This window comes from Pogoniulus pusillus, chromosome Z (genome assembly GCF_015220805.1).
Source record: "Pogoniulus pusillus isolate bPogPus1 chromosome Z, bPogPus1.pri, whole genome shotgun sequence".
Classification (NCBI taxonomy): Eukaryota; Metazoa; Chordata; class Aves; order Piciformes; family Lybiidae; genus Pogoniulus; species Pogoniulus pusillus.
This window is the reverse complement of record NC_087309.1, coordinates 1,251,407-1,276,472: the sequence shown is the minus strand read 5'-3', so window position 1 is coordinate 1,276,472 and position 25,066 is coordinate 1,251,407.

Genomic DNA, 25,066 nt, shown 5'->3' with positions numbered 1-25,066 from the left:
CACAGCTCCAGAACGCAGTGCTCGTCGCTTTGAATTCCTCACTGCCCTTTCTGTGCCAGGGTGCAGTCAGCCCTTCAAAGTCTGCACAACAGAGCTGTGGTTACGCCACTGCCCTAATACCCACTGACTCTTCGTCTGTGCTCTCCGCCCTGCCCAGACTCCTCTGACTGTGTTGCTGCTCTCTCTGACACCCTAGAAGTACCTCTGATGCTCCAGCCACAGTGATGAAACAACTCTGTCTCTGTATATATGACATCACCCCACTTCTTCACAGCCTGTCTCACCCCTGAAGTCTCTCTTTGTCTTTTTTCTCAGCCCCTTCCTCTAACATAACTGCAACACCTCTCAGTCTCGTAATGGGTCCAGGGCTATAGTTCCAATGGGCACACATCCCGTCCTCTGTCTGGATGTGTCCCTCTGTGCTCTGTGTTAGATAGGATTGTCCTACTCTGGCAGGGGGGTTGAACTGGATGATCTCCTTGGGGCCCTTGCAAGCCCTGAGATCCTGTGAGCCTGTGATACTGCAAGGACTATCTGCAGTGCCTTGGCTTGGGTGTTACGCAATATGCAAGCAGATAGTTACAGCACATGCAGTTATGTACAGAAACATATAAGGTAAAAGATAATACAGAGACACAGCAGCCCTCCCAGAAACCTGAGTCCCCAGGAGGGGCTCCCAACCACCCTTCCACCTTCCTCTCACTCCTCTACCTTACCCCGGATCCTGCCTTATGTTTAAGGTAATTTCGAGGCTTGTCCAGGGCATTAGGAAGCAGGTGGATTAGTCACACAGATGGCAGCTTAGGTTAGGTTAGAGAGAGAGACTTGCAGCCCAAAGCCCAGACAGCAATTGTGTTTTCTATTTGCATTCTTGTTCTTATCCATCTCAGCAAGCCTATGAGCGAAGTGGACATCACCATTGTTTCCTTTTCACAGCCTGTAATCTAAAGCTTCTCACCAAAACATTCCAGCTAGCTTCAAACTAGCACAGGTTGGGAGCTCTATGAAGCAAATAAATGTCTCATTCTGTGTCTATATCACAGCACCAGGCTTATGCTCAGCACCCAAGAAGAGTGATTTATTTGTCCCATTTACACTCCCTTCACATAGAGGCATGTTTGCTGACTTGGAATATATTTTATCATCTGATTCAAAACTGCCAGGTAATCCTAACAGTGTGCGTGTGATAGCATAGTAAAATCCATGGCAACAAACTGTGATCACAGAATCATAGTATGTCAGGAGCTGGAAGGGACCTCAAGAGATCATCTGGTCCAGCCAGATGATGCAGAATTTATACTGCTGCCTTTTCAGCGAACCAAGCTGAAGAGAGAATCAGAGAATCTTAGAATGGTTTATGTTGGAAGGGACCTCAAAGCTCAGACATTTCCAACCCCGTGACATAGGCAGGGACACCTCCCGCTAGAAGAGGCTGCTCAAGGACTCATCCTGCCTGGTCCTGATCTTCAATCACATTGGGTGATTCTGTGCTCCACAACCTTCCTGGGCAACCTGTGCCAGTGTCTCACCACCCTCACTGCAAAGAGCCCTTTCCTAACATCCAGCTTCAATCTCCCCTCTGCCAGTTCAAACCCATTCCTCCTCATCCTGTCATTCCCAGACCTTGTCCATAGTCCCTCCACAGCCTCTCTGTAGGTCCCCTTCAGATCCTGGAAGGCCACTCCAAGGTCCTCTGGAAGCCTTCCCTTATGCAGGCTGCACAGCCCCAACTCTCTCAGCCTGTGCTCACAGCAGAGCTGCTGCAGCCCTCTCAGCATCTTGGGGGCCTTCTCTGCACTGGCCCAAACACTTCCATGTGCTGCTTGTGCTGGGGGCTGCAGAGCTGCACCCAGGACTGCAGGTGGGGTGTGAGGAGAGCAGAGGAAAGGGGCAGAATCCCCTCCCTTGCCCTGCTGCCCACACTGCTCTTGCTGCAGCCCAGGACAAGATACAGAAGGACAGAAAAAAACACCCAAGTCATAAAGCACCATCAGTTTCTACAACCTGCAGTGAGAACATCAATAGGAGCACAGACAAACACTATTTGACAGATTTCCTTTCACAGAGGCTTTTTGAACTCTGACAGCCAGGTTCTCTGAATAAGTGCCTCTCTTTTGTTTTTGTTTTTTTTTGAGGGGGCGAGGGGATCACAGAACTATATTTTAGGATGACTGCAAAACATGTTTGGACTCGAGGTTAGAATCACAAAATCATAGTCATAGAATCACAGAATCATAGAGTCATGGAACCACAGAAACAGTCAGTGTTGGAAGGGACCACAAGGATCAGCCAGTTCCAACTCCCTGCCATGCCCAGGGACATCCTAGCCTAGAGCAGGCTGCACACAGCCTCAGCCAGCCTGGCCTGAAATACCTTGGGGGTTGGACTGAATAACCTCGGCCTGAAATACCTTGGGGGTTGGACTGAATAACCTCCTTTGGTCTCTTCCAACCCCTAACATCCTGTGATCCTGTGACCTCCAGGGATGGGGCCTCAACCACCTCCTTGGGAAACCCATTCCAGCCTCTCACCACTCTCATGCTCAGCACCTTCCTCCTCACATCCAGACTGACTCTCCCCACCTCCAGCTTTGCTTCATTCCCCCCAGTCCTGGCACTATCTGCTGCATAGGGAGGTGGTAGAATCACTATCCCTGGAGGTGTTCAAGCAAAGCCTGGATGCGGCATTTAGCACCATGGTTGATTGGTTAGGGCTGGGTGCTAGGTTGGACTGGATGAGCTTGGAGGTCTCTTCCAACCTGCTTGACTCCATGATTTTATGATTCTACTGACTGACAGGTGGGTGTAGCTAAGAAGGGAATTCAGGTAGAGATGCAGGGAGCAAGAAACCTCTCATTCAGGTACCACAGAGCTAGAAAGGTGTAAGAGTATTGAACGCTTGGACTCCTGTCTGAGTTCATTCATTTAATTCAAACCAGTTTCCACAGACAAAGTAAACGGAGTGCAAAGAGAAGGGCCACAAAGATGAGAAAATAGACATAAAAGCTTCTGGGCTGCACTTTGCAAAGCCAAGCTGCCAGTTGTTCACTGAAGTGCCTGTGACGTGTTAGGGATCTGCTTGCGCAGATTATTTACGAGAACTAAGAAGTGATTAATATAAGGATGGAGCTGAAAACATCCTCCCTGATGTTCCTGCTAACAAGTGGGCCCAGCTTTGTAATCAAACGTCACCAGGGAAAGCAGAGACATGGTATGAATCATTTCTGACTTCCTGCCCTCCCTCACTGGAAATATAGATCAGAATGAAAGAAAAATCTCTGAGCATGGCAGTTAAAGAAAACATATCTGACAAAATCTCATCTTTTACTTAGATGCTGAAAGATGAGGAGAGGCTGAGGGAGCTGAGGGGGTGCAGCCTGCAGCAGAGGAGGCTCAGGGCAGAGCTCATGGCTGTCTGCAGCTGCCTGCAGGGAAGCTGTAGCCAGGTGGGGTTGGGCTCTGCTGCCAGTCAAACAGCAACAGAACAAGGGGGCACAGCCTCAAGCTGTGCCAGGGCAGGTCTAGGCTGGATGTGAGGAGGAAGTTGTTGTCAGAGAGAGTGATTGGCATTGGAATGGGCTGCCCAGGGAGGTGGTGGAGTGGCTGTGGCTGGAGGTGTTGAAGCCAAGCCTGGCTGGGGCACTTAGTGCCATGGTCTGGTTGGTTGGGCAGGGCTGGGTGCTAGGTTGGGCTGGCTGAGCTTGGAGCTCTCTCCCAGCCTGTTTGATTCTATGATTCTATGACACAGTGCTGGTCACTGGGCACTGTATGGAGTGTGCCTACCTCTTTATGCTGCAGGCACTCTCTGCTCACTCACAGAGACTCTGTCAGGAAAATGGGAGCTGTTTGAGGCTGGTAAAAGAAAGCAGAGCACATTGTCTGGATTATTTCCATTCTGAACATATTTTTTTACTTACTCCAGTACGAGTGGTTTATATTAAAACATTTAAATATTCAAGGGGGTTTTGGGTTACAGACTGATAGTAGTTCCATAAAAACAAATTATTTTTCCATCTCTACAAAATCTAATTAAACATGTGAAAACAAATGTGTTGTGTAACATTACAGTTACTCCTCCTTGCCTTCAACAATAACACAAGACCCTGCTAATTGACTATAGACAGATTTTTGTTTCTGGGTTTTTCTTTGTTCTTGTTTCAGTTTTGGGTTGGGTTTGGGTGTTGTTTGTTTTTTTGGGGTTTGGGTTTGTTTGTTTTTTTTTGGTAGGTTTTTCACCCCTTTAGGAAATATTTCTCCATATTCCCCCACCACTTTTCTGCTGATTTACATTTAAATTATTTGGCAGCCTTTTTGAACTTGGGAAGTGTTGTGTTGACTTTTGGTCCTTTCTAATAAATCATAGGCTCAACATTCACAGAATTCATAGAGCTCCAGAGCTTGGTGCAGTACTCCAGATGAGGTCTTATCAGAGCAGAGTGGCAGAATCATAGAAAGATGCAGGTTAGCAAAGCCCCTCAGGATCACCAAGCCCAACCTACAACCCTACCCTACAAGAGTCACGTTAAACCATATCCCCAACCACCACAAGCAAACCACCCTTAAACATATCCAGCCTGGGATACTCCACCACCTCCCTGGGCAGCTCATTCCAGCCCCTGACCACTCTCTCCATCAAAAACTTTTTCCTGCTGTCCAATCTAAACCTTCTCAGACTCAGCTTGAGGCCATTCCCTTTTGTTCTATCTCCAGTTGCCTGTGAGAGGAGACCAGAAGCAGCCTTTCCACAATGTCCCTTCAGGTAGCTGTAGGCAGTCAAACACATATCTAACTGAATTATTACAATGAAACTACTCTACAAGGTACACTAAGACATCCAGGTCTTCCTTGAATGAAATGTGACATTCAGATACATATTCCAAGTCTCATCCATGCCCCCTCCACACAGCTGTGATGTTGGCCTTAATCCATTGCCATTAACTCTAATCTCTGATTTAGTTTGACCAAAAGGAACCATGGAATAGAATCATAGAATCAAACAGGTTGGAAGAGATCTTCAAGCTCATCCAGTCCAACCTAGCACCCAGCCCTAACCAATCAACCATGGCACTAAATGCCCCATCCAGGCTTTGCTTGAACACCTCCAGGGATAGTGATTCTAACACCTCCCTAGGCACAGCTTGCTGGATGTGAGGAGGAAGTTGTTGTCAGAGAGAGTGATTGGCATTGGAATGGGCTGCCCAGGGAGGTGGTGGAGTGGCTGTGGCTGGAGGTGTTGAAGCCAAGCCTGGCTGGGGCACTTAGTGCCATGGTCTGGTTGGTTGGGCAGGGCTGGGTGCTAGGTTGGGCTGGTTGAGCTTGGAGCTCTCTGCCAACCTGCTTGATTCTATGATTCTGAGCTCTTGAGACTATGTCCCCTTGTTCTGTTGCTGGTTGCCTGGGAACAGCATTTATCAACAGTCCTGGCTCATCAGAAATCCTGATGGAGTCAGGGACCAGTACAGTCCCCCTCTAATCCATGAGGAAGCAGTAAGGGACCTGCTGCGTCATTTGGATCCATGGAACCGGATGGGATCCACCCTAGGGTGCTGAGAGAGCTGGCAGCTGAGCTGGCCAAGCCACTCTCCATCATTTATCAGCACTCCTGGCTCACTGCAGAGGTGCACAGAGACTGGAAGCTGCCAATGTGATCCCATCCACAAGAAGGGTCGAAAGGAGGAGCCAGAAAACTACAGAGCTGTGAGCCTGACCTCAGTGCCAGGCAAGGGCATGGAACAGGTCATCTTGGGTGCCATCACAAAGCACCTACAGGATAGCCAAGGGATCAGGTCCAGCCAGCATGGGTTTAGGAAGGGCAGGTCCTGCCTCACCAACCTGAGCTCCTTTCGTGATCAGGTTCCTGCCTGGTGAGTGTGGGGCAGGCTGTGGATGGAGTCTGCCTGGACTGCAGCAAGGCCTTTGACACTGTCTGCCACAAGAAGCTCCTAGCCAAGCTGGCAGCTCATGGCTTGGACAGATTCACTCTGTGCTGGGTCAGGAACTGGCTGGATGGCAGAGCCCAGAGAGTGGTGGTGAATGGTGCCACATCCAGTTGGCAGCTGTCACTGGTGGTGTTCCCCAAGGATCAGTGCTGGGCCCAGTCCTGTTCAATATCTTTATTGATGGTCTGGACAAGGGGATATAGTCCAGCATCAGTAAGTTTGCAGATGACACCAAGCTAGGAGCAGGTGTTGATCTGTTGGAGGGTAGGAGAGCCCTGCAGAGGGACCTGGACAGGCTGGATGGGTGGGCAGAGGCCAATGGGATGAGATTGAACAAGGCCAAGTGCAGGGTTCTGCACTTTGACCACAACAACCCCAAGCAGTGCTATAGGCTGGGGACTGAGTGGCTGGAGAGCAGCCAGGTAGAGAGGGAGCTGGGGGTGCTGGGTGAGAGGAGCTGAAGAGGAGGCAGCAGTGTGCCCAGGTGGGCAGCAGAGCTAATGGCGTCCTGAGCTGGCTCAGGAGCAGTGTGGGCAGCAGGACAAGGGAGGTTCTTGTGCCCCTGTGCTCAACACTGCTCAGGCCACACGGGGGGTGCAGCCTGCAGCAGAGGAGGCTCAGGGCAGAGCTCATTGCTGTCTGCAGCTCCTGCAGGGAGGCTGTAGCCAGGTGGGGTTGGGCTCCTGCTGCCAGGCAGCCAGCAACAGAAGAAAGGGACACAGCCTCAAGCTGTGCCAGGGGAGGCCTAGGCTGGATGTGAGGAGGAAGTTGTTGTCAGAGAGAGTGATTGGCACTGGAATGGGCTGCCCAGGGAGGTGGTGGAGTGGCCGTGGCTGGAGGTGTTGAAGCCAAGGCTGGCTGGGGCACTTAGTGCCATGGTCTGGTTGGTTGGGCAGGGCTGGGTGCTAGGTTGGGCTGGGTGAGCTTGGAGCTCTCTCCAAGCTGCTTGATTGTGTGATTCTATGAAGATATAAAGCCCACCTGTCTACAGCCTCCCTTCAGGTAGTTGTAGACAGCAAGACAGGAGAGTGTAGAATGAAAGGTAGTGGGATCCCGAGATGAGAGTCTTACTTTGGTATTGCCACTACCACCTCCTGCCTGTGTTTAAGCAGGATAAACTTGGGCCTCTGGGTACAACTTGACATCTCAGGAGCAAGGTAAGCTCACAGGTGAAGGTAAATCTGCAGCCTCGTACAGAGTGGTGCTGCTCAGACCCTCAGTCACAACACAAACCTCTGCTGCAGAGTGTTCTGTGAACGGGAGAGGCGTCCCAGCAGTTCCTGCTCCACTGTTCTGTCAGATGCATTGTCCTCAGCTGTGCCCTGCTCCTTCTGGAGCTCACTTCACCTGTGCCTTGTGCTGACGCCGGCAGCCGTCTGCAGCGCTTGTCAGCTGGACCCCCGCCGGCGGCGCTGGAGCGCTGGCATCTGCCCCTCTTCCTCCTGCAGCGCTCGCCGAGGCTGATTGCTGTTTGGACGTCTTGGTGCTCTGTCAACAGTGCAACTGGAAAAGGACGCGAAGCCACAATCCTTCCTCCCTCACTGTGAGATCCTGGGACAGTCGAATCACCTTCTCGCTGCCTTACCTCACCTCATCCTGTTTGCCCAGACACGGGCCAGCATCTCCTGTCGCTGCTGTAATTAGAAGCACTCCAGGTAGTCCAAGATCCATCTTAAATGCTCTGAGGGTTCACAGGCTGATTTGGACATCTCTCATGCAGCATCAGGATTTCATATTCCTGCCATTCCTTCTCTCCTCCCTTTTCTCCCTTCAGTGTTAATGATGACAGCCTGATTGTCTTCCCTGCATTATCTTTTCGGTTTTGCCTGCAGCCTTCCGCCATGGAACTCCTTCCTTCTGAACTCTCTCTGCCTCCCTGCCTTTCTAGCAAAACATTCATACCATGCTCATCGTGTCTGAGGTCAGGTTTCTGCTCTCTGGCTTCACGGATGTTCATTGATTCTTCCAGAATATTCCTTGCATGTCAGGTCACACAAAAGGAGACAGGAAGGTCAGCCACATTTGCATCTCTTTTGAAGGCCCCTGAGCAAATACCTTAGCGTTATTGTAACTGTTTACTGCATTGGGATCTTACAGCACAGACCTCTGGATCCTCACAAACCCACTTACAGAGCAGGTAGCTTTGATTTTACTGTCTGATAAGACATGAAGTTTTTTTGGTTGGTTGATTTGGTGGTTGGTTTCTTCTGTGGGTTTTGTTGTTGTTGTGTTTCTTTGTTTGTTAGGAAAATATGATAGGCAGAGTGATATATAAACTTTACTGGACCAAATAAAATGCTATTTTCCTGTGCTCATCTGAATGTCCAGGTTGTTGTTCAGGATGTGATGGATGATCTGGACCAGGGGACTGAGTCCAGCAGTTTGCAGATGACACCAAGCTAGGAGCAGCTGTGGAGCTGTTGGAAGGTAGGAGAGCCCTGCAGAGGGACCTGGACAGGCTGGATGGGTGGGCAGAGGCCAATGGGATGAGATTGAACAAGGCCAAGGGCAGGGTTCTGCACTTTGGCCACAACAACCCCAAGCAGCACTACAGGCTGGGGTCAGAGTGGCTGGAGAGCAGCCAGGAAGAGAGGGACCTGGGGGTACTGGGAGAGAGTAGCTGCAGAGGAGGCAGCAGTGCCCAGGTGGGCAGCAGAGCCAATGGCATCCTGGGCTGGCTCAGGAGCAGTGTGGGCAGCAGGACAAGGGAGGTTCTTGTGCCCCTGTGCTCAGCACTGGTCAGGACACAACTCGAGTGATGTGTCCAGTTCTGGGCTCCTCCATTGCAGAGAGATGTTGAGGTGCTGGAAGGTGTTGAGAGAAGGGCAGCAAGGCTGGGGAGGGGCCTGGAGCAGAGCCCTGTGAGGGGAGGCTGAGGGAGCTGGGGGGGTGCAGCCTGCAGCAGAGGAGGCTCAGGGCAGAGCTGATTGCTGCCTGCAGCTGCCTGCAGGGAGGCTGTAGCCAGGTGGGGTTGGGCTCTGCTGCCAGGCAGCCAGCACCAGAACAAAGGGACACAGCCTCAAGCTGTGCCAGTGTAGGTCTAGGCTGGATGTTAGGAGGAAGTTGTTGTCAGAGAGAGTGGATGAGGCCATATGGCTGGAGGTATTTAAGGCCACGCTGGATGAGGCTCTGGTCAGCCTGATCTAGCATAGGATGTCCCTGGCCATGACAGGGGGGTTGGAGCTAGATGATCCTTATGGCCTCTTCCAACCCTGACTGATTCTGTGATTCTAAGATTGGCTGGGGCACTTAGTGCCATGGTCTGGTTGGTTGGACAGGGCTGGGTGCTAGGCTGGGCTGGGTGAGCCTGGAGGTCTCTTCCAATGTGCTTGATTCTATGATTCTATGATACTTTTACCGTCCAGTGTCCAAAACCTAACTGGCAATAAAGTTCAGCTTTGAATTAATTTAAACAACCAAATAAGTCTAGAAATAGATATAGGAGATTGTGATGGTTTGGGGGTTACCCCGCCCCCCCACACTTTTGTATTTGCCCCAGCTAACTCAGACGGACCCTGGGAATATAGATGAAGCAATTTATTTACAGCTAGCAGAATTTACAAGCAGCTATTTACAATATATACAGTTATATACAGTTATATACAGAAATATACAAAGGATAAACAATACAAAAGCACAACTCCCCTCACAGAAACCTGAGTCCCCAGGAGGGGCTCTCAAACCACCCCAACACCTCCCCCCGGCCCTCTCAACCTCACCCCAGTTCTCAGGAAGAAGAGAGGTGCAGCCAAGAGGTTAGTGAGCAGGGTTAGTAGGAGCAGGGTTAATGAGATGTGACCAGGTCTAAGGCAAAAGCAAGAGAGAGAGAGAAAATGGAGAAAAAGTCTTTCTTCTTCCCAGAGCTCTCAGCGTAACTGTGAGAGAAGTTGACATCAGTTGTTTTTCATTTCACTGCCCGTTATCTAGTTCTTGTACCAAAACATTCCAGCTTGCTTCAAACTAGCACAGAGATGTGGAAAACTCAGAGAGAGGAAAGAAGCAAATAGGAGTTGGTTTTGCAGAACTGATCTTGCTTTAGTGTAGTGCCCTGAGGAGAGCTGCAGGACAGCAGTACAGTACACGTAAATGGACAGATGTGTGCACCAGTGAGACATCCATAAAGCAAGAGGTAGCCTTTCCATATGCATGTCTGCTAAAGGAACAGGAGCAGAGAATGACACATTACCAGTCTTGGAAAGGGTGAAATATTCAACCCATACACAGGCTGTTCACCACATCTCGGTCTCCAGGCTGGTGACACATGGGTTTGATGAGTGCAGCATTGGATGGATACAGAACTGGCTTGATGGCTGCACCCAAAGAGTGGCTGTCAATGGGTCTGTGGCCAAGTGGAGGCCAGGGACAAGTGGAGTCCCTCAGGGATCAGTCCTGGGACCAGTCTTGTTCAACATCTTTCTGGGTGCCTCTAGGGGACAGAAGCATTGAGTGCAGCCTCAGAAAGTTTGCTGCCCACACCAAGCTGTGTGCTGCAGCAGCCAGGCTGGAGGGCAGGGATCCATCCAGAGGGACCTGGGCAGGCTGCAGAGGTGGGCACAGGCCAAGCTCAGGAGGTGCAACAAGACCAAGGGCAAGGTCCTGCAGCTGGGTCGGGGCAATGCCAAGCACCAATCCAGGCTGGGCAGTGAGTGGCTGGAGAGCAGCCCTGAGGAGAGGGACTTGGGGGTGCTGCTGGAGGAGAAGCTCAACAGGAGGCAGTGTTGCGGAGGGGGGACCTATGCATATGCCAATGAGGCAGAGGTGAGAAATCAATTTGAGGTGGTATACATTTTATATAAAAATATAATTTATTAAAATTAATATTTACAAACTCTTTCCACCCTCAACCACTGTTTAGTTCTATTGTGCAAATTTATGAAAACAATTCAGAGATATAATACATACAGGGATTTGGTCAATAACTGGAAAACATCAACTGTTTGAAGAAAGAGAAATTCCCCTTTGGCTTGGTGCTGCTTGGGAGCTATGCTGTCTGCCCAGCAGGGGCTGAAAACTGTCTGCTCTGAGGCAGAGCTAACTTATATTATGGAAAAATTAAGCTTTACCTATGAGTATTGTTATTAATTATTAATCACCCTCCCGGGGTTGTGTCACAGCCTGTGCCCAGTGTCCGGACTTCCAGGGGCTCTGCCTATGGACTCTGTGGGCTGGAATCTTCCTGGTTTGAGAGGGAAACTAAGTGAACCCTCCCAGCTTGAGGGGGGATGATAAATGCTCCCAGTCTCTGAGGTAAACAGGTTTCTCTACCCTTTTGTTCTCCTGGCGTGGGATGGTCTCTGCCTCAATGCTGCGTCTGGATACTGCGAGTCCAGGGATGACCAGCTGGCAGGCTTCCAGGAGCAGGAGAAGGATGGTGTCCGTGCAGTTTCTGGCACAGTCCTCTGCACAACTAGCAGGCTGTGGGTGTGCAGACAATCTAGAAAGTCTGCTCTCCTGGTTCTTCTTACCAGGCCATAAGTTGGGAGTCTGAGCTCTGTAGACAAAGCAAGGTAGTTGGCCACTATGCACAGCTGGCTCTCGGCTTAGGGGGCTATCGGCTCCCCATATATGTATCAGGTGCAGGCTCGAAGGAGCTCTGCTTCTAAGGTACAGACAGGTTAACTGCAAATTGAATCAAAGTAAGAGGTCTGAGCCTCAGTGAGCATGCAAGTCAGGGCCAGATTCTGTGCAGGATGCTGCAATGTGGATCAGAGAGCTGAGCTGTGCTGCAGGCAGGGTTAGAGAGCTGAATCTGAACAGATCTGATGAGAGCTGAGTCTGAACACGTGGTGCACCTTTGCACCCCTCTTTATAGACTGTGGGCCAAGACTCATGGCCCTTTGGCCATCAGAATGACCAATCAGGTTGGCAGTAAGCCAAAATTTACCATTTTAGGCAGGAGCTGTTTGCCTGGACTCTCCCAAATATGGGGATCACATGGGCGGACCCCAGGGATACACGGACTGGGTGTGTGTGTGTTACACAACCCTGTTCACTACCAGGGGTCCTGGCAGAAAAACATGTCCAGGCATGTAGAGGCATAGAGAGGCCTCTGTACAGGCCTTCAGGCCCTCCACGACAGCCAGCAGTGTGCACTTGCAGCCCAGGGAGGTGGTTGAGGCCCCATGGCTGGAGGTGTTTGAGTCCAGGCTGGCTGAGGCTGTGTGCAGCCTGCTCTAGGGTAGGGTGTCCCTGGGCATGGCAGGGGGGCTGGAACTGGCTGCTCCTTGTGGTCCCTTCCAGCCCTGACTGGTTCTATGTTTCTATGATCCTTGGTTCCTCCTCTTTATTAGTGTAGTAATAGAAATTGAAACGTTCAGCTTACCATCAGCAGTGAAGTTGCCAGCCTGGTGCAGCTTTTATATGCCCAGGAAGTGATATGTCTGTAGTGTTAACTTCTGCTGTGTTACTGTAAGGTGTGTGCAAGCGGTCTTGCAGTGTTACCTGATCATCCCTGCAGCCTTGCAAGTGAAAGCCCGATAAAACAAATGCCCATTAGGTAAACACAATATGATTCTGTCCCGTTTAAATAAGTAATAAAGTTCACTAGCTACGTGGGAAAAGTCTTGATTGTATTTCTGGCAACCTCCAACCATGCTGAAACTGCTGAAGGTAAATAGTATAAATCATGAGACAGAAATGGAAGAGGGATGCTGTCTTCTGTGTGTTCTGATAAGGTGTTATCACCCTTCTATAAGATTGATAGAGCCATCTAATAAGAAACATTGTTTAGAAGAGAGACAATACTGTGACAAAAAGCAGTTTCTCAGCTTCCCCACTTCAGAACTGTTCTCTGGGAGAAGTAGTTGTCCTGCAAGACCAACAGGCCTATTAGATGTCCAGGCTTCCCTCACCCTTCTGCTGATGGGGGAAGCAAGGGCAGGAGGAAAACAAAGGATTGGGCCCTTATATCCCCTTCCAAAGTGGTAAACAGTTACCCACAGGTGTTTAGGTACTTGTTGGTGTCTTGCCCAAGCAGGGGTGAGCAAGCCCTGGGGTCACCTGCTATGGTTAGTTTGGCAAATGCCATCTGATTGGTGAATCTCTGTGGCCAAAGAGCCTCTGCACTCAGGCAAACAATAGAAATGGAGCTAAGCTGCAAGCAGTTGAGCTGCTTCTGCCTCACTGCTCTGCATCAGAGCTGCCTCTGCCTTGCTGCCTTTGCCTGTCTGCTTCTGCCTGGCTGCCTTTGCTTTGCTGCCTCTGCCTCACAGAGCTGCCTCTGCCTCCTGCTCTTGGACAACCTGTTCTGCTCTACCTCATGCTTCAGACCAGCTTAGCCCTGATGTTTTGGGCTTGGAGTACCTGGAAACTGAAGCGCCTCAAGTTTCCCAGGAGAAGGCATTTAAGTGCCTCACACTGTGGCAAGCAGTGCCACCCACACAGTGCTCTCTGCACATCTGCAAGAGTTCTGCCTGCACCTCTGCAAACCTCTGTGCCAAGAGGAACCAGGATCAGGTCAGAGATCCTCTGCCTCTTTCCCAGCACCCTGGGAAGATCTGGAAGCCTTTCAAAAGCCAGGAAGTTCCAACACTGCCACAAAGGAGCCAGGACTCTCTTCACATTTCTACTCCACCACGGTGAGTAGCACAGACTTGCCCTGGGGCTCCAGGCTGCCTATTTGTAAGTGAGGCAGAGCCTTTTTGTGGCTAAACCTTGCCCGTGCTCTGATTCTCCTAAATGAAAGAACTGCCCAGAAGCATCCTTGGGAAGAGTTTCCCAAACGAATTAGAACCCAAATGTAACTCATTTGCATATAGTTGTGGGTGAGGCTTGATGGAAAACAGAATTAACTACATATTTTATAATTCTTGTCTCGTTAGCTGCCCAACTCAAGGAGCAATGCACAGCTATCCAAGCCCTCAACACGTGATAGAACTCTAGAAACACACAGGTACCATAAAGGGCATTCACTCAGTTCACCAGGTCAACACACAAGAAGCAGACCATGTTAGTGTCATGAACCTCTTCCTTGTGAAGCCAACACCAGCAACAGGACTTTTTCTAGCATCAGCTGCATGCTTTGAAAAGAAATTAAATCTTAGAATAACAGAATCAGGCAGGGCTGGAAGGAACCACAAGGAGCAGCCAGTTCCCACCCCCCTGCCATGCCCGGGGACACCCTACCCTAGAGCAGGCTGCACACAGCCTCAGCCAGCCTGGCCTCAAACACTTCCAGCCATGGGGCCTCAACCACCTCCCTGGGCAACCCATTCCAGCCTCTCACCACTCTCCTGCTCAGCAACTTCCTCCTCACCTCCAGCCTCACTCTCCCCACCTCCACCTTTGCTCCATTCCCCCAGTCCTGCCACTCCCTCACAGCCTCAAAAGTCCCTCCCCAGCTTTTTTGGAGCCCCCTTCAGATGCTGGAAGGCCACAAGAACATCACCTGGGAGCCTCCTCTGCTCCAGCCTGCACAGCCCCAACTCTTTCAGTCTGTCCTTATAGGAGCAGAGCTGCTGCAGCCCTCAGCATGCTTGTGGCCCTATCCCCAAGCATGTAACAGGTGGATCCTTCTGAAGTGCAAAGCCGTTTCAAGGCACACTGAGCATGGTAATCTCTGCCTTTCCAACATGGCTCACATCTGTCAGCAGAGGCTCTAGGTGATGCTCATCTCACACTGGCAACTTAAATGCAGTGTGTATAGTTTGTGTTCCTATTCTAGGCTGCCTCCAAAGCTCTCTCCAAGTGCAGTTTCTTCCATTGAGAAATCTTCGCTAACATGACCTCTCTCTTGCTCTTTTCCTCCCTCAAGAGACAACAAATGCATGCTAAACACCTGACCTCTAAAAATTAAAGTCAGGTGATACTGATACCATCCATCAAGCTGCCTTCGGTTTTAGGCTCCCCAGGTGAAGAGGGACAGGGATCTGCTGGAGAGGCTCCAGCAGAGGGCTACGAGGATGATGAGGGGACTGAAGCACTGCCTGGTGAGGTGAGGCTGAGGGACCTGGGGCTGCTTAGTCTGGAGAAGTGAATATTGAGAGGAGATCTAGTCAATGTCTATATATCTCTGGGGGTCGGGGGGGGGGGGGGCAGGCTCTGCTCACTGCTGCCTGGGACAGGACCAGGAGCAATGGATGGAAGCTGCAGCACAGGAGGTTCCATCTCAACACAAGGGGGAACTTCTTGACTGGAAGGGTCCCAGAGCCCTGGCACAGGCTGCCCAGGGAGGTTGTGGAGTCTCCTTCTGTGGAGCCTTTCCAGGCCTGTCTGGATGTGTTCCTCTGTGACTTGAGCTAGATTGTGTGGTCCTGCTGTGGCAGGGGGCTTGGAATGGATGAGCTCTTTGTGTCCTTTCCAACCCCTGACATCCTGTGGTTGTATGAAGTCCATTGAGTGCCACTGTAGGAATAAAAAAACTATGAACAAGTAGAGAGAATGTTTAGAATGGTAAGCCAAACTCTTCTTTGGCCTGGTGCCTGGCATAAATTGGCATAAATTCCACTGAAGTTCCTGAAAAAGTCTTGGTCTCAAAAACTGTGGTGGAATCTATATTAAAACTCTTTCAAACTGTACCTTTCTGTATGTCTCACCATTGATGGTCACAACAGAGTCCCTTACCAAGAGACATCCCACCATGTCTAGTTCCCTGTTCACTTACACCACTGTGAATAAAGCAATCAATGACACTGAAATTAGTCTAGACACATCAAGAGTAATGAAAAAGGAGCAGAAACCCCAGCAAAATCAGATGCAACTCCAACCCCTAATATCCTGTGATCCTGTCCTGCTCTGGCAGGGGGGTTGGACTCAATGATCTCCTTGGGTCCCTTCCAACCCCCAGTATCCCATGACTCTGTGACCCTGTGAACTTCCCCTACTGGCTCCAGCAACTTTATTTCCCATTCTCCTTTTATGTTTTGAGACTAGTTTTGTAGTACAGGTTAACCTGACTGGCCCAATCACAGAGCCACAGGAACACCCAGGCTGGCAAAGCCCTTCAGGAGCACCAAGCCCAACCTACAACCCTACCCTACAAGATCCACCTTAAACCATACCCCCAAGCACCACAGCCAAACCACCCTTAAACACACTCAGAGTGGGTGACTCCACTACCTCCCTCAGCAGCTCATTCCGCTCCCTAGCCACTCTCTCCACCAAAAGTTCTTCCTCATGTCCAATCTAAGCCTCCCCAGCCTCAGCTTGAGGTCATTCCCCCTTGTTCTGTCTCCAGTTCCCTGTGAGCAGAGCCCAGCAGCAGCCTCTCCACAATGACCCTGCAGGTAGCTATAAACAGCAATGAGGTCTGCCCTCAGCCTCCTCTTCCTCACACTAACCATGCCCAGCTTCCTCAGTCTCTCCTCATCAGATTTATTATCCAGACCTTTCCCCAGCTTCGTTGCCCTCCTCTGGACCTGCTCCAGCACCCCCACATCTCTCTTGTATTGTGGTGCCCAAAACTGAACACAACACTCAAGCTGTAGCCTCACCAGAGCTGAGTCCAAGGGCACAATCACCTCCCTGCTCCTTCTGGACACAGCATTGTCAATCCGAGCCAGGATGCCATTGGCTTTCTTTGCCACCTGAGCACACTGCTGGCTTACATTCAGCTGCCTGATTATTCCATGGAGGTGAGCATGTGAACAAAGCAGTCAGTGACACTGAAATTATTATAGGCACATCAAGATTGATGAAAAAAGAACCACAAACCTCAGTAAAAATATGTCTATGCATGTGTCTGTGCATGCACTTATGCATCTTGTTTCTGCCTCACTGGCACTGGATACCTCTCAAAGCTTTTGAGGCATTGCCCAAGTTTAATTAACCAGCATGACAAAGGGGAATTACTCTCAAAGATGCTAAGTTTGTATGATACAGGCTGGGAGAGCAGCCCTGAGGAGAGGGACTTGGGGGTGCTGCTGGAGGAGAAGCTCAGCAGGAGCCAGCAGTGTGCACTTGCAGCCCAGAGAACCAAGCAGAGCCTGGGCTGCAGCAGCAGCAGTGTGGCCAGCAGGGCCAGGGAGGGGATTCTGCCCCTCTGTTCTGCTCTGCTGAGACCCTACCTGGAGTACTGCATCCAGTGCTGGAGGCCCTGGGACAAGAGGGCTGTGGAGATGCTGGAGAGTGTCCAGAGCAGGGCCAGGAGGATGCTGAGAGGCTGCAGCAGCTCTGCTGTGAGCACAGCCTGAAAGAGTTGGAGCTGTGCAGGCTGGAGCAGAGGAGGCTCCCAGGGGACCTTCTGTGGCCTTCCAGCATCTGAAGGAGGCCTCCAAAATAGCTGAGGGTGGACTTTTTAGTCTGTGAGAGAGTGACAGGACTGGGGAGAATGGAGCAAAGCTGGAGGTGGGGAGAGTCAGGCTGGAGGTGAGGAGGAAGTTGCTGAGCAGGAGAGTGGTGAGAGGCTGGAGTGGGTTGCCCAGGGAGGTGGTTGAGGCCCCATGGCTGGAGGTGTTTGAGGCCAGGCTGGCTGAGGCTGTGTGCAGCCTGCTCTAGGGTAGGGTGTCCCTGGGCATGGCAGGGGGGTTGGAACTGGCTGATCCTTGTGGTCCCTTCCAGCCCTGTCTGATTCTGTGATTCTAAGAGCCTCCTGCAAACAGATAGCCAGAATGAGGAAACAGCTCCTGTTGGTGTCCCTGGAAAAGCTGTGATGTGAGTCTGTAACTTATTAGACACAAGGGAATGTAACCACAAAGCACTGCTCTGTAAGAAAGCTGCATTTCAGTAGCTTCACTGTTAGTAGACCCACAAGGAATGAAGTCTGCCACCCGCTGTTAAATTTGTCTCAAACTGCCGTGGAAATGCCTAAGTGGCTGCAGATGCAGTCTCCTTTTAGCACTAATACACTGCAGCACTGCATCACTACTATCCAGAGAAGAGGCTAGATGCGAGTTCAGACTGGCCATGCAGATTTTACTAAGCCAGCACCTATCCTAGAAGAAGCTGACAGCAAACTCAGAGTATAGACTGCAAAAAAGCCTTTTTTCAGCATAGACTGGACTCTGCTGTAGGTGAGGATCATATCCTCACTGCCCGTGTGAAATTAACCTGTTGCCTCAAATGAAAGGTTAGATAACAGCAGATGTGACAATGCCACTGCCTGCACTGAATCTAAAACTGGTCACCAGGCACACATAATACAACCTTAGAATCACAGAATCAGAGAGTCAAGCAGGTTGGAAGGGACTTCCAAGCTCATCCAGCCCAACCTAGCACCCAGCCCTGCCCAACCAACCAGACCATGGCACTAAGTGCCCCAGCCAGGCTTGGCTTCAACACCTCCAGCCACGGCCACTCCACCACCTCCCTGGGCAGCCCATTCCAATGCCAATCACTCTCTCTGACAACAACTTCCTCCTCATATCCAGCCTAGACCTACACTGGCACAGCTTGAGGCTGTTCCCCCTTGTTCTGGTGCTGGGTGCCTGGCAGCAGAGCCCAACCCCACCTGGCTACAGCCTTCCTGCAGGCAGCTGCAGGCAGCAATGAGCTCTGCCCTGAGCCTCCTCTGCTGCAGGCTGCACCCCCCCAGCTCCCTCAGCCTCTCATCATAGGGTTTGTGTTCCATGCCCTTCACCAGCTTTGTTGCCCTTCTCTGGACACCTTCCAGCACCTCAACATCTCTCTTGAATTGAGTGGCCCAGAACTGGACACATCACTCCAGGTGTGTCCTGAGCAGTGCTGAGCACAGGAGCACAAGAACCTCCCTTGTCCTGCTGCCCACACTGCTCCTCAGCCAGCCCAGGATGCCATTAGCTCTGCTGCCCACCTGGGCACACTGCTGCCTCCTCTTCAGCCTACTATCTATCAGCACCCCCAGGGCCCTCTCTGCCTGGCTGCTCTCAGCCACTCTGTCCCCAGCCGGTAGTGCTGCTTGGGGTTGTTGTGGCCAAAGTGCAGAACCCTGCCCTTGGCCTTGTTCAATCTCATCCCATTGGCCTCTGCCCACCCATCCAGCCTGGCCAGGTCCCTCTGCAGGGCTCTCCTACCCTCCAACAGCTCCACAGCTGCTCCTAGCTTGGTGTCATCTGCAAACTTACTGATGCTGGACTCTATCCCCTGGTCCAGATCATCAATAAAGATTGAACAGGACTGGGCCCAGCACTGATCCTTGGGGAACACCACCAGTGACAGCTGCCAACTGCATGTGGCACCATTCACCACCACTCTCTGGCTCTGCCATCCAGCCAGTTCTTGATCCAGCACAGAGTGAATCTGTCCAAACCATGAGCTGCCAGCTTGGCTAGGAGCTTCTTGTGGCAGACAGTGTCAAAGGCTTTGCTGCAGTCCAGGCAGACTCCAACCACAGCCTGCCCCACATTCACCAGGCAGGAACCTGGTCATAAAAGGAGATCAGGTTGGTGAGGCAGGACCTGCCCTTCCTAAACCCATGCTGGCTGGGCCTGGTCCCTTGGCCATCCTGTAGGTGCTGTGTGATGGCACCCAAGATGACCTGTTCCATGCCCTTGCCTGGCACTGAGGTCAGGCTCACAGCTCTGTAGTTTTCTGGCTCCTCCTTTCGACCTTTCTTGTGGATGGGTATCACATTGGCAGCTTCCAGTCTTCAGGCAAGGCACCATTTTTTCTGTCTTACAGAGAGGAAACCTGCACCATCCCTACTTACATAGCCCATGTGTTTCCATTTGTGTTTTTTTTGTTTGGTTGGTTTGGAGTTTTAGCTTTGTTGTTTGTTGTTTGGGGTTTTTGGTTTTTTTTTTGTTTGTTTTTTTTTTTTGAGGGGGGAGTTGTTTGTCTGTTTGGGTTTTTTTTGTGGTTTTATTTTGTTTTAGCAGGGCATGAGCAGACAATAAGTAATATTGCTACACTAATTCAGGAAGCAATGTACTATGGGCAAGTATAATGCTTCTGCATTGCTTACACACTCAAGAGAAACAGCTAGATGTCATTGTGTATGGCTCAGGGGGAACATCTGTTCCAGCTCCTTTGGTCAGCAAGTAACAAGGAATAATGCTGGAAAGGTTTGAATTCTGTTACACAAATTGCTGCCATGCCTCCATTCAAGAGAGATTTTGAGATGTTGGAAGGTTCCAGAGAAGGGCAGCATGGCTGGGGAGGGGCCTGGAGCACAGCCTTGTGATGAGAGGCTGAGGGAGCTGGGGGTGTGCAGCCTGCAGCAGAGGAGGCTCAGGGCAGAGCTCATTGCTGTCTGCAGCTGCCTGCAGGGAGGCTGTAGCCAGGTGGGGTTGGGCTCTGCTGCCAGGCAGCCAGCAACAGAACAAGGGGACACAGCCTCAAGCTGTGCCAGGGCAGGTCTAGGCTGGATGTGAGGAGGAAGTTGTTGTCAGAGAGAGTGATTGGCACTGGAATGGGCTGCCCTGGGAGGTGGTGGAGTGGCTGTGGCTGGAGGTGTTGAAGCCAAGCCTTGATGGGGCACTTAGTGCCATGGTCTGGTTGACTGGATAGGGCTGGGTGCTAGGTTGGGCTGGGTGAGCTTGGAGCTCTCTTCCAGCCTGCTTGATTCTATGATTCTATTCCCTCATGTTGAGTATTTTATTCTATTTTTATTACTTCACCTAAGCATGGATTTAACAGAAATAGAAAGTGACTGGAGAGTGCTGAGAAGCACATTGCAGCCACAAGAAGGCTGCCATAGTCTTAAAAAGTGAGGACTATTTAGCTTGGAATTAGATAAAATGAGCAGCCACAGTGCAAGCAGAGGCCATCACATAAAATGGCATGGAGAATGTACAGGAATACTTCTATTTTGCCTGCATTTTCTGCCACTTTTCTCACCCTGTGTCCAATCTACTTAGATGATGAGATACGAGGATCAAGACCTGTCTGTTACTCTGACTTTGAGTCGTGGCTATCAAAACAAACCCTGCAGATGGTCACTAGGCAATCCCATAACAAACAGAGATAATCCTGTTTAGCCTTGGTCCTCGTAAAGCAGCAGGCAGGCTGTTAAAACTGATCAGGCTATCCATCTTAAAGAAGAAAAAGAAAACACCTCTCGAACACAGCCTCCAGGGTGGCATTTCAGTGGCTCATGCACCACCAGGAAGCATCCTCTGTTTGCACAGGAGTGCAACAGATTAAGGAGTGAGCTGCCATCCCATGCTCAGCCTGCTGCAGTCCAGTCTCCTGGCACTTTCAGACACCACCCTGACACAAACACAGGCTGGTGAGGAGGACAGCAGCCCTGTCTACAGAAAAGATCTTGGCTCTGCAGCACATAGGATGGCAGGGTGAAGTTCTCTCCATCGCTGCCACCTTCTTTGGCATGCAAACCGCCAGCCAGACTCATGGTGACACAAAAAGGAGCACAGAGCTGCAGAGGCTTCAACACATTTTTGTGCTGTGTGTCTTATCTTTCCCCACCCTCCTTTCTGAAAAATTCAACACGGTAGATGATCAGAGATAAGAATCTAAATTGGTGTGGCCTTGAATTCTGTGTTCTAACTCACATCTCCATCCAAACAGCACTTATTTTTAGGCACGATGAGAAGACCTGCTTAGTAAAGCATCAGACTCACTGCTACGAGACAAAAACCCAGGCAAACGATCTAGGGGGATCTGGAAGGGAGTTGGTTAGCCTGCAAAAAGAGGAGGCTCAGGGCAGAGCTCATTGCTGTTTGCAGCTACCTGAAGGGAGGCTGTAGCCAGGTGGAGTTGGGCTCTGCTGCCAGGCAAACAGCAACAGAACAAGGGAGCACAGCCTCAAGCTGTGCCAGGGAAGGTCTAGGCTGGATGTTGTTAGGAAGTTGTTGTCAGAGAGAGTGATTGGCATTGGAATGGGCTGCCCAGGGAGGTGGTGGAGTGGCTGTGCCTGGAGGTGTTGAAGCCAAGCCTGGCTGGGGCACTTAGTGCCATGGTCTGGTTGACTGGCCAGGGCTGGGTGCTAGGTTGGGCTGGCTGAGCTTGGAGCTCTCTTCCAGCCTGATTGATTCCATGATTCTATGATCACAGTGTGACAAAGTCACTAGGTGAAATTTGTCAATCAGGGAGTCAAAAGACTCATACAACCATCCAGGCTGGAAAGGATCTCTGAGATCATCAATACTGCTGTGCTAGTTTGGACTGGATGAGCTTGGAGGTCTCCTCCAACCTGCTTGATTCCATGATTCTATGATTTTAAAGGCTGCAAGCCTGTGAAAGGTCAAAGCAGAGGCAGTTGCACATAGCTGGCACACCCTCACTCACAGAGTCACAGAATCATAGAATCAGTCAGGGTTGGAAGGGACCACAAGGATCAGCCAGTTCCAACCCCCCTGTCATGCCCAGGGACACCCTACCCTAGAGCAGGCACTCCCTAAGAGCAAGACTGTTGACACAGAGCTGACCACTAACTGACTGCCACAATGATCAGTCTTCCCTGTTCTGACATTATTTGATAATTGCCCTAGGGCTTCATGATCCTTTACCAGGGCTTCTGGTCAGAGAAGGTTTCCTCAGGCAGTAGCCCACTCAACATCATAGAATGGTTTAGGGACCTCAAAGATCATCCACTTCCAATCCCCCCTGCCATAGGCAGCAACACCTCCCACTAGAACAGGTCACTCAAGGACTCATCCAACCTGGTCTAGAACACCTCCAGGGTGTTCACATTGGGTGATTCTGTGCTCCACAACCTCCCTGGGCAACCTGTGCCAGTGTCTCACCACCCTCACTGCAAACAACTTCTCCCTAACATCCACTTTCAATCTCCCCTCTGCCAATTCAAACCCATTCCTCCTCATCCTGGCATTACCAGACCTCATCAATAGTCCCTCCACAGTCTTCCTGTAGCCCCCTTCAGATACTGCAAGGCCACTCCAAGGTCTCTTCAAAGCCTTCTCTTCTCCAGGCTGCAGAGCCACAACTCTCTTAGCCTGTCCTCACAGCAGAGCTGCTGCAGCCCTCTGAGCACCTTTGTGGCTCTCCTGTGGTCTGGCTCCAACACTTCCATGTCCTGCTCGTGCTGGGGGCTGCAGAACTGCCCCCAGGACTGCAGGAGGGGTGTGAGGAGAGCAGAGCCAAGGGGCAGAATCCCCTCCCTTGCTCTGCTGCCCACACTGCTCTTGCTGCAGCCCGGCACAGGGTTGCTGTCTGGGCTGCACTCACACTGCAGGCTCACATCATCATTTCTGTGTCCCAGATAAAGAACTGAACCTTTTTCTGCTGCTTTTTTAATCTTTCTATGTGTGAACGGCAGAGAAAGGAACAGGAGAGAGGGGAAATTGCTGTATTTCATGTTTCTACATATCAAAACAGAACTATTGCAAGCAGAACCTCTGAGATGGGAAACTTAATGGTGTCAGAGATCAGAAATAACCCTCCTGCTGTAGTAGTTATGGTTCCAGTTTTAGTTTCAGTAGATATGAGGTTTGTTGCAGCATCATAAGCCTACTCCATCTCTTGTCCATAGCAAGCCTGGCACACACCCTCGGCGTGGATGCGGTCTGTGCACACACACGCTGGCACTGGCTCTCCTGCGGCCGCAGAAACACCTGTCTCCAGCTGGTTCACAATCTGCACCTATGGCCGTGGGCCACTCAGGAGTTTATTGGAAAGGGTCTTGACAAATCCTATAGGAAAGACTCTGTTCTTTCTCTTCCTGCTCCACATGACACAAGTTTGGCATTACCAAGTCATGTTTTTATGTCCAACTTTATAAGTTGTTACCAATACGCAAAGGTATTTGATATGTAAGATTATGGGTCAGATAGTTCTCCCTCCACCCATGTGAGGAGTCCGCAAACTCTATTTACAGGACTAGTATGAGGAAGACAGCAGTGTTTTGCCTCTTGTAAAATTGCTCCACAATATTCCATGTTATTAGGATAGCTCTCACCGTGACTCACTCACCCTGAAGTACAGTGCAAGTTCCGCCTGTGAGCTCTTCAGGCTGAGTCCTCTAAGGTGAAGGAGACTTGTCCACACATGCAAAGACATGTTGATTGGACAGGGATGGATGCTAGGTTGGACTGGTTGATCTTGGAGATCTCTTCCAACCTGATTGATTCCATGATTCTAGGTATGATAACGCAATAGGATGCTCTGGTTCTTCTTCTGTCTGATTCAGCAGAGTGAAATGTCACATTCACAGAATCATAGAATCATAGAAGAAACCAGGTTGGAAGAGAGCTCCAAATTCACACAGACCAGCCTAGCACCCAGCCCTGCCCAACCAACCAGACCATGGCACTAAGTGCCCCAGCCAGGCTTGGCTTCAACACCTCCAGCCACGGCCACTGCACCACCTCCCTGGGCAGCCCATTCCAGTGCCAATCACTCTCTCTGACAACAACTTCCTCCTTCCAACTTGAGGCTGTGTCCCCTTCTTCTGGGGCTGGCTGCCTGGCAGCAGAGCCCAACCCCACCTGGCTACAGCCTCCCTGCAGGCAGCTGCAGACAGCAATGAGCTCTGCCCTGAGCCTCCTCTGCTGCAGGCCGCACACCCCCAGCTCCCTCAGCCTCTCCTCACAGCGCTGTGCTCCAGGCCCCTCCCCAGCCTTGTTGCCTTTCTCTCAACACCTTCCAGCACCTCAATTTCTCTCTGCAATGGAGGAGCCCAGAACTGGACACAGCACTCAAGGTGTGTCCTGAGCAGTGCTGAGCACAGGGGCACAAGAACCTCCCTTGTCCTGCTGCCCACACTGCTCCTGAGCCAGCCCAGGATGCCATTGGCTCTGCTTCCCACCTGGGCACACTGCTGCCTCTTCCTCAGCTACTCTCTGCCAGCACCTCCACCTTCCTCTCTGGCTTGTCATGGAAGGGAGCAGAGCCCTCTTGCAAAGGTCCCATTTGTACACAGGGTCGTGGCTCACATGGGTACCTTCTATCGAAAAAGTCAAACCAATATTTCCTATCTGCCTGCAGTGACGCAGCTGCTGTACCAGCAGACATACAGGCCCTGGGAGAATCTCTCCCTCAGAGGAGCAAAGACATAAACATGGCTATGTTTTGAAATAAAGGCCTTGGAGTTTTCAGACATGGTGACCACCCGCTGAACATCTGCTGGGGGCTGACCCCTGGGTGGTCCCATAGGTTGGTTTTGGTAAGAATTATCCAATTGTGTGAGTTGGTTATAACTTTGCACCAATCTGTAAAATTTACACAAGTCTGCCTGAGTTGGCTGAACACACCTCTTATACAACACTATAAAATGCTGCATTTGCCTTAGCTGGGCACCCTTGCACCCTTAACCGAGCCCCTCGCTCTCTACCCTGCTCTACTTGCACACCTCTC